Below are 15,606 nucleotides of genomic sequence, written 5' to 3'. Positions count from 1 at the left end.
GCTGGGGGTCATATTTGTAGTTCCTAGGTCTGTCCTGTGCTTGCTTTATGCTCTGGATCTGATGCAGTGTGTTCAGATGGCCTGGCAGGTCCTTGGGTGTGTAATACATAAGGAGTTTGCCTAATCAGATTATCTAGTGATAAGAGGTGTTATAAAGATTGTAGGAGTCATGAAGGTCGGAACTATATGTCGTTCGATTGCTTTTCTCACAAGCTGCTGTTGTCTGCATCCTCTCAGCGGGAGGTGGCCTTGAACATTAACAGAGTTTATTAAACATCATCCTTGGAGATGCACACGTGAGTCTGACGCTCTTGGCCTGTAACTGAAGCTGACCTCTGATTGCTTTGGATGAGAACAGCTTTGCTCTGGATGGATTCTTGCCATAGTGTCCTAATTTTGCTGTTGGATTTTAGTGCAGTTTGAGATTAAAATATAACGTATTGTTGGATTTTAGCCACACCAGAGTTCTCACCATTCCCTAAACTGGCTTTAGTCATCCGCTTTCAGAGGGAAGGGAGAGATCAGTTTCAATTAGCAATCCAGGACAAATTTATCTACTGCAGCTTTAACCTTTCTTTCATGCCTAAAAGTGCCAACACACTGGTACAAACAGCTGACATTCTAGTTTCAAGACAGAATCCTCCTTTGAGAGATTTTGGGCATGCACATTCTGCTACAGGTATATGTGTGTCCAATGCACTCGATAGTCTCAACTATGCCAGAAGCTATCCTCCTATGGAATCTATGCATATGTCACAACATTTCCTCGGAGGCCTTCCGCTTTCCAGGAGTGAGGAGCACAGTGCTCGGAGGCACCAAAGGACCCGCCGCTGAAGACCCATGGAGTATGCAGAGGTCTTCCAAGGGGTACATCAGATTATCTAGATATTTGCCTAGTTTTACAACAGGCTACATAAAAAGCACTAGCGAAGTCAGGACAAACTAAAATTTCATACAGCCAATAACTTTATACTGCTCTATCCACTATATACTGAAATGTAACTATAATATCTATATTCCAATTGATTTATTTTATTCTATGGTAAAAAGGAGAAAGTCAGCAAATTTTCAGTAACAGTGGCTGACACTTTTATATTTTTGTCTGATTTTTGTAAGCAAGTAGTTTTTAAAGTGAAGTGAAACTTGGGGTATGCAAGACAAATCAGTCCCTGGAAAGAGGTACCGTAGTCTGGAAAGGTTGAGAGCCACGGCCTTAGGACTAAACTTATGCTTAAGACAGTGTCAGCTTTCTACCTGAACCAAATTATTCATTTGCTTGTGGGTTTTATCCCTGAAACCCATTCTCCTAAAGCTGAAGAAACACTTCATATCTTGGGCATTCGTAGAGCTTTGGCATTTCTACCTGGATTGCACAAGGCCTTTGAGGACTTCTCCCTGGCGTTTGGTAGCCTATGCTGAGAGTGTAGAGTGTCAACCAGTTTCATCTTGGGAAATCTCACATTGGATTATGGCTGTTTTATGCTCTGCTACAAGGTTCTCTTCCACCAAGAATAATGGCTCAGTCCACGTCTTCAGCCTTTCTGAGCTGTGTTCCAGTAGCTGATATCTGCAAGGCAGCTGGTTACTTTTTCCTGTTGTGCCATTGCTCGAGCCTTGTGACAATGCCAACTTTTACAAGCCAGTGTTACAATCTCTGTTCAGATGATCCTGTCAGGGCTGTGCTGATGAGCCTCCTGCCGTGACTGTGTATGTGCCTCATCATTCGAAGGAGGACAAAACGGTTGTTTTACCTGCACAGTATCTGTTGTTCGAGGTGTTGTGGAATGAATATGTGCACAATCTTCCCACCTTCCCTGCTACTTCAGATGTTACAGTCAGTGGTGGATTACTGCACAGGCCGACGGGGACTGTGCCCTGGGGGCCCCGCAGGAGCACCAGCAGTCTGTCCCCAACCTCTGCTGCTCCTCCCCCGCCCATCAGCCCTGCTCCTCCGCTTTGCTTCTCCTCTTCCCCCTGAGGCCTTGGCCAGGTCAGAAGACAGAACCTGTGTAGCGTGAGTATATTTCCCCCCGACTCTCCCACGCACGGAGCTGGCCGAGCTCCCTCTCCTTTTATCCCCCTGCCCCACACATGGAGCTGGCTCAAGCCTCCCTTTCCCTTCTGCCCCCTGCTCAGAGCTGGCCCAAGACCCCTCCCTGGGTGGGGGACCAGGGTGCCCGAGAGTAGTCCCTGCCCCAGGATGCTGCTGCTCAGGGCAGATGGGGAGGGTCCAGGGTTCCCCCATAGTGGCCCAGGTTCCCTGGCCAGTTCTTATGATGGCCCCAGCTTCAGGGGAGGGGCCTTGGGGGAAGGGGAGGAGCAAGGGACAGGGCTCCATGGTTGGGAGCAATGTGGGGGGGGGCCAAATGTTTTGTGCCCAGGGCCCCAATAAATCTTATTCTGCCTCTGGTTACAGTGATGAGAAGTTAGAGGGAGGAAGCAAACATACCCCACTTACCCCTCACCTGAGAGCAAAAGGGGAGCAGGGGCTCGTGCGCCACCTAGAGGTACTGCCAGGGCCGGCTTTAGGAAGTGTGGGGCCCAACTGGAACAGTTTCGATGGGGCCCCGGCAGGGATGACTTGTAAAAAAGAACACGTGGGGCTTGTACTCACCAGGCGGTGCTCCGAGTCTTCGGCGTCACTTCGGCGGCGGGTCCTTCGCTCGCTCCAGGTCTTCGGTGGCACTGAAGGACCCGCTGCCGAAGTGCCGCCGAAGACCCAGAGCGAGCGAAGGACCTGCTGCCGAAGTGCCGCCGAAGACCCAGAGCGAGCGAAGGACCCGCCGCCGAAGTGCCACTGAAGACCCGGAGCGCTGCTAGGTGAGTAAAAATTAAAAAGGCGCCTCTAGCCAGGGAAAGGATCCTCACTGGGCGCAGGGCCCGATTCGGGGGAATTGGTGGAATAGGCCTAAAGCCGGCCCTGGGTACTGCTGACAAAAGTCTCCGGCTCAAGTGCACTGGGCACGTGCACCTAGAGGGGAAGGTTTGTGTGCACAACACCTGAAAAACACTTACTGTACAGATAATTAGCTGGTTTCTTTTCTTCATCATTCCCTTTCCTTCACTGCAGTTTCCTCCCACTCATTGTGCATGTAACTCTTGGCTATGGGGTAATGTGCAGTTATCGAAAGTGATGCTTTTAAAGTTACTGAGTCAGATTAGGAGTATGTTTTGTTATCCACCCACTTCATGTGGTTGCTGGCCTGCTCCGTGGAACCAATCTCTCAAGGGTTTTGTTCAGGTTTAAATATCTGATTAAGGGTCGTTTTGAAACTACATTCTCTGTTCTCCACTGAGCTTCCGACAGTGATCCCGTGGGACTGGTGGTGTAATGGAAATGTTCTCCGCTTGTGCCTTAATCTCTCGGTATCAATTTCTACATATTTCAAGTGGAATTGAGCAAGCGAGGTAATTGATCATTCCTAGGCACTGACTAGTCTGGTTGTGGTGAAAGCTTTTTATTGGCATAACATCAGAGAAGGGAGAAAGTTAGTTGCAAGAGACAGAATAGTGATGCAAGGATGCAGTCTATCACCCTCCATCGCCTCTTCCAACCAGGGCCTAAGTTAGGAAGGTGACAGGTACTGCCAGCTGGCTGAGCATGTGGGTCTCAGTCCAGTTCTCAGTGGACAAGTGTCCATATCCCAAAAACTATACCAACAGGTGTCACTTGGTTGGCAGTCTAAGGAAAACCAAGGCTTGGATGGGCCATGGAGATAGAGGGCAGGGTGGAAGAAGAGCATATATAAGGAAGCTGCTGCTGCCCGAGGTGTATATGCTCTGTTGCTAAAGAGGGACCGGGGTTGCCTATCCAGCACCTTTCATGTGCACAAAATACAACTTTAAACCTATGGGAGGATACGCAATAGAGAAGCCATTCCGGCCTCTCTCAGAGCAGGGGCTGTCCTATTGATTCATCACTGAATCATGAATAACTATTTGTTCGCTGGCCTAGCAAACTGCTCCACCAAAGGAAAACATGATCTCCTGGGGAAACTCAGGAGGTTTCATTGATCCTACAGAAGACAAACCAGCTTAGTAGTGAAGTCTTGCGCCCACATCCTGCCTACCCCCTTGGAGTCAATAGCCAGAGTATCAGAAGAAAGGTACAGGGCCCAGGTACCTGGGGCATTTGTATCTGGCAGTATCTTTCTCCTCGTCATCAGGATTGGACATGAGGAAATCCAAGAAGGTGTGAGGTAGATTGAAATGTGATTCGGTGCCTGCCCAACTCAGGTGGCAAAGTTCCACAAGAGATGTTGCCTTCTGGCTGATTATATCTTTCTTTATCAGTTCACGTGGGAAGTCATGGAGCAGTGCGCTCTGCGTATGTGCTTCTCTGTCTGCCAGTCACAGAGTCCAGAAGCATTCCATTCAGACGCTGCTGACAGATCAGCCAGATAATCTGGACTAAATAACAACTGCCTTTCTGTTAGGGACAGGGTTATTGCCTCTGATTATCTGCAATGTGATTCTTCCATTTACATCTTCAAAGGGTTTTGCATGGAAGGGGGGAAAAAGGTATCTTGGTGCTGATTAACCGTAGGGCAGGACAAGCATATGAATTGCTCTCTTCTGGACAGAGGGACCCACGCAGTGAATTTCAGTCCTGATTTCCCTGTGCTTTGGGAGTGGAGGGGGTAAAGTTAAATCTCTGAGGCTCTCTTATGTCTATCTCTGAAACAAGAGAGATGCAGCATCTCTCAAGTCAGCTTCCGGTTAGTGACACCAGGCTCGTTGGGGTGATTTTTTGGATTCTGACACATCTTCCATAAATGTTGGGTTATTTTTCCTTCTACAAAATGTCTAAAATTGTCCAACTTTCCCCTGAATGGCCCTAAATAAAATGCCCTTGGAGCCTGCAGCGTCTCCGAGTTAGTCGTATTTCATCAAGTTTGGGGTCCCTGGCTTTTCCTAGGCACAATAAATCATACTATAATGGCCTTGTCTGGCTATGCCTGATTCATTACCTGTGCGGACTAGCCCTGGGAGCAGTTTTCTGAGATGAGCCTTGATTAACTGCATAGAGATACTTTGAAAATATTCACAAATGGGGGACTTGTAATGAAAATATTGTAAAGAAAATGCAGAAATTGTTTTTCTGGTTCTTTACCCATATTTTCATGATATATCTGCTTTTGCAGGAGGGAGAAATCACTGCTGTGTTTTAAAGTCTTAGCAAAGAATTGTTAGGCTGGGTTTTACCACAAACACAGACACAGCAACGCTCCAGGGCAGGATGATGTCTGGCTGTACAGTCAGAGCAGCTGTAATAATCAAGTGGCAGTAATGCTTGGTGAATAATCTCTGGCTCCTGCCCTTTGCAATGTGTGGGCTAGAAATTAGACTCCTCTAACAGCTAGTATCACACTAAATTGTAATGACTTTCTCCTCCAAGACAGCTGGAGCTTAACTACTTCCTGCCATGGGTGGCTCACCATGGATTTCTGATTCAGCTGGTGGATGCTCCATTTGTAACCCAGGAAAAATTGGGACATTTCTGTGCCTTAAAGAGCACAGGGAAACTGAAAAGAAACATGCAGCTCCTACCAGTAAAGGAGAAGAGATTAGAAATACCCCAGGCTCTGTAATCCAGAAGGTGGAGAGAGATGGCATGTGAATTCTCCCTAGCTATCATATCATCTGGGTGATGGTGTTTCTTGTATTGCTGCCTAGAGTAGCACCTTCAACAGTACAGAAGTGATGCTTCCCAAAGGAGACATCATCCCAAATCACTGGAGTTAGACAAGGGCTTTGCACCTACTAGTCCTCATCCCATCTCCACCCTGTTCTCCTGGAAGAAGGGGAGTAGCATCCTCATTGTTCAGACTAGGACATTTGGGTATGGAGGAATTAGCTTGAGCCTGGGCAAATCACTTGAGTCAGCCAGCACAGCTGGGCAGAGTGATGGAAGGCTGATGTCACAAATTAAAGTGCTAAGGAACCTTAGTGCAATTGAGTTGCTTGCTGTGTTCCAGCTGCACACAACCCAGTTGGAGCCACACGCTCTCCTTTGTAGGATCTGGCTATTTATCTTAGGGTTTTATACTGCTGCCCATTGTGATAGTATCAGCTCCTCTGACATCCAATCAATAGCAATTGTGAAGTCCCTAGTGGACTTCTTGAATTCTCTGGCACTTCACCCTCTTTGAGGTAAAATATCTACCTGGGACCAGGGCTTGTTTCATTTTTTTTTATTATTAATGTTAATTTCTTCTTTTTTTGGAGATGGTGCGATTTCTTGGGCTGAAGCAGATGTCTGTGCTGAGAATGTCGTTCTTATGGTGGCAAGGGCTTTATGGAAGATTTTGCAGCATTTCCTAAAGGTGCTCAGACTCTGGATTTGTCTGAATTCCTCTGTATGTTTGTTCCATAGCCAGATCCCCTTTGCCAACAATGCTTTGTCACCAGCTCTCACACACTGAGTCCTGGGCTTTATCTGTATTGTTCCACTGGAGCTGTGGCAGTAGTTCATAGCTCGAAATTCAATCTTCAGGGTAGCTGGGGCTTGATCCAGCCAGGGTGGTGTTAGAAAGATGTGGCCTGGCTTTCCTTTCAACCCCAGTAGCATGCTCCTTAGCTTGAGCCCTCCAGTCAGCATCCTATGAGAGATGGAGATAGGATAGGATATCTCCTAGAACTGGAAGGGACACCCCGAAGGGTCCTCGAGTCCAGCCCCCTGCCTTCACTAGCAGGACCAAGTACTGATGGATTACTATAAAGACAACAGGGCAGAAAGGATTAAAGGTAATTAGCAACCTCCAGTTGAGAGGAGTTTAGTGCAGCTAATGGCAGGGGCTGGTCTTTTGGGCTCACCTTCTAGAGATGCTGCAAATGATACTGGGCGTTACTAAAGTCCCAGTGTTGGCAATCGAGCTACAGAGTTAGGGCCTGGCTATCCCACAACCCTGTCAGGGAACCTGATGCCTCCTAGTCTAGTTACGTGCCTGGCTGCAATGTGTAATGCAGACTGGACTGACCTTAACCAGACCAAAGGTAGGGGACAACAGCCTAGCTAAGCAGTGCTATGTTCATTGTGTGCACTGAGAGAGTGAAGAGCCTTTTCTGGGTGCTTAATGCTGCTGGAAACCGGGATTGCTTGGTGAGTGGAGGGTGGTTTTGTTCCCATGTATTTATTCCTCCTCCTGGGCTGGCGCTGCTCATTGGCATTGACTGTTGTTTAAGGGAAGGCACTTGTGAGTCAAGAGGCAACATGAGGCACCCACAGCAAGGGGAAAGGAGAGGTCTGGTTCTCTGTGACGTCCCCTTGCAACTCCTGTCCTGGGGAGGTGTCCAAAGAAATCCTGTCTCTTGTTGCTTTTACAGTTTAAACAAACGGCCTGCCCCGGCTTGTGTTCTCTAGTGTTTGCTCCTTCCCCCATGCTCAGCAAACAGCCCAACTCCATGGTTTGGAGCTGAGCTGGCACCTGCCTGTGCTCTGACGGAAGCAAAGTGCCCAAGTCTCAGAGAAGCCACGTCTCAGTCCTGTGGAGTGGGGGCGCAGGGCGCTTTTACAGTCTCTCCCAGCTTCTGGCAGGAGACCTTGCCCTGGGTTCTGAGGAGGCTTTGAAACCCTCCCTGCTTCAGATTGTCCCTGACGTTTGAACGGCCCTGGCCCTTTGCTTATCTCAGCTATTAATTGCTTTCACAGATGCCCTTTAAAAATAATGTGTAGCTGAATTCTCGGGCCATATGGGGCACATGGTAGAAAGGGGAAAAGGCCTACAACTGTAACCCAGTCTTGTGCTCTAATCTCTAGGCCATACTTTCTTCCAATACAGTTTCCTATATCTTGATCTCTACACAGGGGCCAGTGCACGTGGTGTCCATCTTGGCAGGCTCAATAGAAAGTTGTCTGTCTTGACTGTGAGCTCTGCAAGACGGGGCTGTCTTTTCCTGGAGGGGGAGAGGGGTGTGCAGCACCTAACACAATGGTGCTGGGAGCTCTGGTGGAAGGGAATCTCTAACTACTGTCACCATACAAACTCATGTGACAAATGCCTTTGGTGCCTTTCAGTCCAAAGCTGTATGGGCCAGATTTTCAAAGACTTCAGGGGTGCTGCTACCATGACTGGATGTGCCAGGGGTCAGTTCTCATCACTGGCACACAATTACCTGATTTGTATGTGCAAGCTCTGTAACTCTGCATGCCCAAAAATGTAAAGCCTACAATCTGACTATCTCAATATGAAAGAATCCATTATTCCCTCCACCATGGAAATGCAACCAAGTTGGGGGTGAATTGAAGCAGCTATTTCACTAGGGAATAGTTTAGGACACAAAGCTGAAGACAAGGGACCAGATCCTTGGCACCAGCTCAAAGGGATAGAGAGCAGCCCACATGTAACAGGTGGGGTTTCCTGTTGCATTGGGAGAACCCTGGGTGATGTAAAGCTTGTGCAGATGGCTCTATACCACCTGCTTCTGGCCCTCCAAGATAGGTGTGAGTGTGCCAAGGTGGGGCTGGAGTGCGTTGTGCTCTAACAATTCTGGCCTTTTAGGAGTGTCCTTAAGGAACTGTTCAAGATGGTGCCAGTCAGAGCAGCCTTGAAGTTACTCTAATTTGAGCTGAGGACAAACTGCCCCCAGCCTGGGGAAGGAATAGGGAAGTAATGGAAAGTCTCCTTCTATGCAAGCTTTCCCCAGGTGGCCCTCCTCCCCAACACAGCTCAGGTGCACCTGTGACTCTGACTCAGCGATTGATCAAATGTATCTGGGTTTTAAAGCTGTACTATTTAAGAAGCAATAACTGGGCTCACCAACTGTAGGCATCCTTGTTCCCAAGCTTTCAGACAATAGCAGAAGGTTTGCACTCATGCTTAATTGCTTTTGGCTTAAGGAAAAAAAAAGCGCAAAACCAATAATCCTCCCCAGGTCAGCTTGGTGAAGTGAGAACAAATGATACCTACCAGCTCACAGAGAACAGAGCTATTCATTTACCAGTATTGACATTCCTAGTGCGATTTCCTCAGAACTGCAATGCCACATCAATTTCATTATACTTGAAATTAGGAAAACAATGCATCCTTGATGTGTGGGTGGATGTATGTGTGCAGAGGTAGCTATGGCAAACACACATATCTGGCCTGCCTCTGATTACTAAAGGACACATTGAAATATGGTTGGGAAATAAACCCTTTAAAATCCCTCCCAAGTTATTAGAGGAATATCGGTGTCGCTTCAAAGGAGCTGAATTTCAAACGGCCGGACATTAACTGCACACCCCAAGATGCATGCCCATTTAGTGTGGCTGCATGCCCAAACGTGACTATTTGCTTGTAAAAATGATAATGCAAAACTGCTTCTCCGTGCATGGAAAAGCAAATCTCATTGGGGTGACTGCACAGCTATGCCAGTTCCATGTGTGATTGCACACATCCTCAGCCGGTAAAGTGATACGTAGCAATATAAACCCCCTGGAAGATAGACTGGCGTTTTATGCACTGTTGCCTTCTGAATCTTAGGCACAATCTGTTCCCAAATGGTTTTAATAATAACATATAGGGGCCAATTCCTGGCTCCCATTATGGTGTGTGCTGGAATACTGGCTTAAATAGCTGGCTAAAGTCAAACGGGTAGTTCTCAGTATAGGGGATAGTTAGGAGTTGGGGCATAGCCAGCTGTCCCTGTCCTCTGATGATTCTCAGCTGATGTAACAGCCCCTGGGGGGCTGGTTACCAGCCAATGCAAATTAGAAGAGGCTTGAAGCTGGTCACAGTATGGGGTGTGTGTGTAAAGGAGAAATAAAGCCATGTATACTTGTGCTGAGCAGAGCTCAGCTCCCCCAAGCATTGGGCCCTCAAACCAGATGTCTTCAGCTTGTCCCTGACATCTGAGCAGCCCTGAGTAGGCACTGGCTCTTTGCCTCTATTACGTATTTTTAAATGGTTTCATGCGAAAGTACAGAGAAGAAAGTGCACGTGAATCATCAGGGAAAAAGGCCAGGGGTGGTGTGAATTAATGTTTGCTGAATTGATTCATTGGCCATATCCACATCATCAAGTAATTCACAGCCACTCTTTCCAGTAGCAGCCCTGACCTGCAGATGACGGGCCGCAAGGGAAGCATGAAAATAACCCTAACATGTGGCCAGCTTCCTTTGTTTTGCACTAGAAGTCACTGCTGACGCTGAGTGTGCCGGATGCATGTGTAACCCACACACCTCCTGGGTGTGGTGTTCGGCCCAGCGGGGAGGGGGAGAGAGAGAGAGAGTGAGTGAGTGTGTGTCTCTCTCTCTCTCTCTCTCTCTCTGCATGTCTGCTGTGGGGAGGGATAGCTCAGTGGTTTGAGCATTGGCCTGCTAAACCCAGGGTTGTGAGTTCAACCCTTGAGGGGGCCATTTAGGGACCTGGGGCAAAAATCTGTCTAGGGATTGGTCCTGCTTTGAGCAGGGGATTGGACTAGATGACTTCCTGAGGTCCCTTCCAACCCTGGGATTCCATGATTTTACAGCCTTAGCATGTGGTAGAGGCTCATGCACTAAACTCTCGAGATCCCTGGTTCAGTGCTGACGAGTGGGGTCTGTCACATTATACGTGCTTTGCCTCTACTGTAATCCAGTGCTCTTCTCTCACTCTGATTGAATTAAGCAGCTAATCTTGTTAGCTGTGTGATCACCAGGGGACCCGTCCCAGAGGACATGCACATGGGAGGGCTCTGTTGTCAATAACAGTGCCTAAATTCCAACTGAGTCCTAATCTTCCACTATTAACTGAGATTCATTGCATCCTTCTTTTCTCTCTGCCATTCACAACTAGGAACTTCCTCAGTAGTTAGATGGCCACTTTCTATAGCCAGTGATTGAAGGATCCAATAATACCTGTGTCCAAAGCAATCAGTACAAAGAAAGGCAGGTGAGGGAGGCTACGATTAATAGAAAGCATTTCTGTTCCAAAGGTTTTGATCAGATTTAAAAGGATGGGCAGACTAGCCGGTGATTGAATTCATGGAAGTCCCGCTAATCCAAAAGAAGCACTGAAGCATCAGTAACTCCTTTGTCCACTTGCCATGACTGGAGTGCAAGAGCCTGTGTCTCTTCTGCTGCAATTTGGAAGGAGGGTTCAGATAAGCAGGAGCAAAATCCTAACCCAGTTTTGCTTTCGCAAAACCTGATTCCCCCTCCTAAAGTCCTCCCTCTGCTTTAGATCCTGAGTATGTTGTTCCCAATGAAATCGGTAACAACATCCCCCACTCCTCCCACTGACATCAGTGATTGCAGGATTTAACTATTATGTCAGTGAGGGATCAGGGAGTCCTGCACATACAGTGTTTGCGGGCTTAGGCTCAAGCCAATGCCAGAGAGATGCAGACACCTGGAAGTTGTTCTTGCCAGGTCAGCTTAGTTCACCAGCAAGTGTACAGTGTTTTCAGGTGTAAGAGGGCTGTGCCCCCACAACCATGTGACTCCCCAGAGCACCTACCTTTAAACATGTGGCCCCCAACTCTATGCAAATCCATACGAATACCGTGCTCTTATACAGCAGCACCTGCCACGGGAGAAGGATTTACAAAGGGAGGCCAGCTTGTTCTCTCCATTTTACACTCTGGGGAGCCAAGGCAGGAGGACTTTAGGGGGCAGGGCCACACAGCGAGTCTATCTCAGTCCCCTTTGCTAACCATTCTGCCCCCCGTCACATGACATTGGAAATCAAACGCCGTTCCCAGTGTTTATTACAGACTGCTCCGTGCTGTGTTGGAGACAGGGGAGAGCTCATGCACAGCAGTACCATGTGTTGGGGAAAGAACCACTAAGAGATGGTTCCCTCCAAATAAACCACCTGGGTCATTTTCCCCCTTCCCCATGGCCCAGTGGCAGCCTCACATCCAGGGAGCTTCTGCGTATTATCAGGAAGCTTTAGTTAAACAGCAAGAGCTTTAACACTGAAGGAGGGCTCTGAAGAGATGCCTTTTGAAGCTCCTGGGGGATGCAACAGGGGGAAAGGCTTAGTGCCTGATGAGGGACTTGAACCCTGGACCCTCAGATTAATAGTTTGATGCTTTACTGTCGTCTTCTTCAATGCTTAGCCAGAGTGTTGACTGTAGCGATCATTTGCCATTTGGTCTGTTCCTGCACGACTGGAAAGGCTTGACAGCCTGAGAGTCCAACGTCGGAACAGACTTGATGAACCCATGTAATAGGGGTTCTGCCTCTGGGCCACCTCCACCCCTCAGTTGGTGGAATTTTATCCCAGATGTTACAAGCCACCTGGAGAACAACGTTCACTGGAACGTCTTGTGGCATCCTTGCAACATGTCCGAAAAGTGTAAGGCGCCGCCTGCGGACAATGGCCCCAGTAGTCCGTAGACCCAAGTGACCATAAACAGCTGCATTACAGATGAAGTCACTCTATTTTATGCCCAATATACAATGTTGACATTTTGTGTTGAAAGCCTCCAGCTTTGTCCAGTCTGTGCGGCGTAGTGTCCATGTTTCACAGCTGTACAACACTATGGGAAGTATGCAGCTCGAATAAATCCTGAACTTGGTTGTCATACTAAGATTATGTTGATTCCATATCCGTTGTAAACAGCCTATGGCAGATGCTGCAATGCCAATCCGATGGAGCACCTCTGTGAGAATTGAAGGAGCTAGTAAGTATAGAACCAGATAGCAAAAGCTGGAAACTGATTTGACGGTTTTGTTGTACAAAGAGATTGGAGATTGGTCCTAGATTTTGGAATTTTTGTCTTTGACCATGAAATATGGAGACCAATCTTAGCTGACTCCTTCTCCATACACTGGAGTGCCTCACAAAACCTGTCGGGGCTCTGTACTAAAAGAACAACGGCATCAGCGTAGTCAAGGTCTGTGAGCAAGAGATCACCGATCTCGGTGCCTATGGACCTGACGGAATGCTGCATTATGAAATCCATTGCCCGACAAAGGAGTGCAGGGGCCAGAGCCCAGCCCTGCCTAACACCAGATACTGATTTAAAAGGCACTGACATCTGGTTCCCCAGACGAACACGGGCAGTTGTTCCATTATGAAGCTCTCTAATCAAGTCCAGCAGTGTGGGAGGGACACCTACGCCCTTTAAGGCCTTCCATAATGCGACACGGTCTACTGAATCAAATGCAGCCTTAAGATCAACACACACTACATGCAGGGGCTTCCTGAACTCGCGATGTATCACTGACGACAAGCGAAGAGCCAAAATGGCATCTAATGTGGACCCGTTCCTCGTAAAGCCTGACTGTTGGGGACGACACTTCTGGTGTAGCACAGGCTCCAGGCATGCCAGCAAAACATGCGCAAGCACCTTCCCTGGAATGGAGTTACCTTTAGCACTGATGGAAAAGTAGGCCTGCCTGGGCTTAAACCAAACCAGTCTCCCTGGCTGCCTTCTCCCAGGATCCCTGCTGTTCTCCTACCCATCACTGCTTGTAGCTCCTGCCTTAGCTAGTGAGGACCCCTGCCCAGTATCACATCCGCAGCCTATGGGGACGTGTACGTTGTAGCTGGGAGCAGGCCTCCCAGCCCACATAGACAGACCCATGCTAGCTCTGCTGTGGGAGCTAGCATGCTACAGCAGTGTAGACATTGCAACATGGGGGTGGCTCAGGACAAGTGCAAGGCTGCCTGGCTGGCCAGGTCCCCATTCAGATGGCCAGCCTCTGCAGCCACAGCCACCCCTGCTATTTTTAGCACATTAGTTCAAGCTGAGCTAGTGAGTGTCTGTCTCCAGGCTGGAAGGCCCACACTCAGTTGCAGTATTGCCATCTGAGGGGGGAGGGATAGCTCAGTGGTTTGCGCATTGGCCTGCTAAACCCTGGGTTGTGAGTTCAATCCTTGAGGGGGGCCATTTAGGAAACTGGGATAAAAATCTGTCTGGGGATTGGTCCTGCTTTGAGCAGTGGGTTAGACTAGATCTGCTGAGGTCCCTTTTAACTCTGATATTCTATGATTCTATCCCCTAAACCCTTCTACCTGCCTGTGTGAAGTGGGAATTCACTGCTGGTGCTAATCACTGGATTATAAAGCTCTTCAGGCCAGACCATGGGCAGGGAGCCCTTCCAATAGCCAGCTGTGAGTGGGCAACATCCAAGGCCTTTGTCAAATGGCCACTGGGACCTACACGTTGTTTGATCCTCAGCCAAAGAAATGGCTAGAACCCTCCACGATAAGGATTTGTAGGGTTTTTATCAGCTTTTAATTGTGCTACACTAGTTTCTCACCCACACACATTCCTCCTATGCAACTAGGTGTGGTCCCCTGTCTGGGTAAAAGTGGAAATGAGAAATAATAGAAGTTACGCTCTGGGGAGTGCCTGCTACAATAAAATCTCAACAGAGCCTCTTTCTTGACAAGGCTATTCCCCCGCTCCCCCCAGCTATGGCACAAGAGAGAAATTAGGCTACCAAACATAAGAATACCTAGCTCTAATACAGCGCTTTTCAGCAGGAGCTCTCTGCACTTCACGGTCTTTAATGTATTTATCCTCACAACCCACATCATATCCCTACAGTAAGGAGGAGGTGCTGGTGAGTATTTAGAGCTGGCGACTGGCAGGCACGACTTCTAGGTTCTATTCCTGCCTCCAGCACCAACCCGCTCTCTGACCCGCACAATTCACATCACCTGGCTGTGTGTCAGTTTCCCTAGTGGTTAAAGGGGGTTAATGATGCTTCCGTGTTGTCAGGTGTAATTAATTTATTGCTGGCAAGGCCTTTTAGCCCCTCAAAGGGAAGTATTAGCCCCACAGAAGAGGATCACTGGGGGTTTCCTGTTCTTGAGGTACCTTATGCTGTTATCAGGTGCCGTTGAGCACTGTCAGGGTACATAGATGGCCTGCTCCTGTGCGACACAAGTGTCCCCAACTCCCATTGGAGTTGGGGGCGGGATTGAGAATGGCCAAGGCTGTGATGTCTTTGGGACAGCCCTGCTAAGGTTTGGCCTGCTGGAGTGGCACAATGGGACCTGAAACCAGCTCTAAGAGGCTGCAGAGGCTTCCCGCTGTTCTGCAGAATCTCTACCTTGTATAAAGCTGTTTTTGTCACCTACTTTCCCACCTGGCATGGGGGCATGTAGAGAGTAGCTGGGTAGGTCCATTGCAGGTTGTAGAGCAAGCCAGGAAGGGGTGCACTATATATTCCAGTCAATCCTCAGGTGATAGTGTGTTTCCTATGGGACCACTCTCACCAATGTAATTTAGAGCAGCCTTTAGGCTGCTTTTAATTATGCATGGGGCTTTTAATGACCCCCTCCCTCTGCCCAGTCCTAGGATTAGAGCAGCAGAAAGATGGTTTAAAGCCACCTCTCTTCTAGCTGTGCCAAGTGTAAGCAACAGCCATCTCAGGCATTTTACAAGCACTGGTTGTGCCAATTAGTTGCAATAGCTGGATCAAGGTCTCTGGCTCTGATGCAGACTGTAGTAAAAGCATCTCTCAGTACGAACAGGAAGCTGAAAGCGCTTCAGATGCAACCATTTCAGCCAGTCTCTCTAAATCCATTCCAGAATGCAGGGCTGTGTCTGTAGAAATAATCCCAAACCCACTGCACCCAGTGAAAATGCTGGGCGGTATCTGGGATGGGGCTTCTGGTGTTCCAGAATGCACTGCTCCAATGATTGTAAGGCACCTGGTGTGTGGATGCAACACACAATGGT

The sequence above is a fragment of the Mauremys reevesii genome, linkage group 13 (genome assembly GCF_016161935.1).
Source record: "Mauremys reevesii isolate NIE-2019 linkage group 13, ASM1616193v1, whole genome shotgun sequence".
Classification (NCBI taxonomy): domain Eukaryota; kingdom Metazoa; phylum Chordata; order Testudines; family Geoemydidae; genus Mauremys; species Mauremys reevesii.
The sequence above is the reverse complement of the archived record's forward strand: the minus strand, read 5'-3'. Positions refer to the sequence as shown.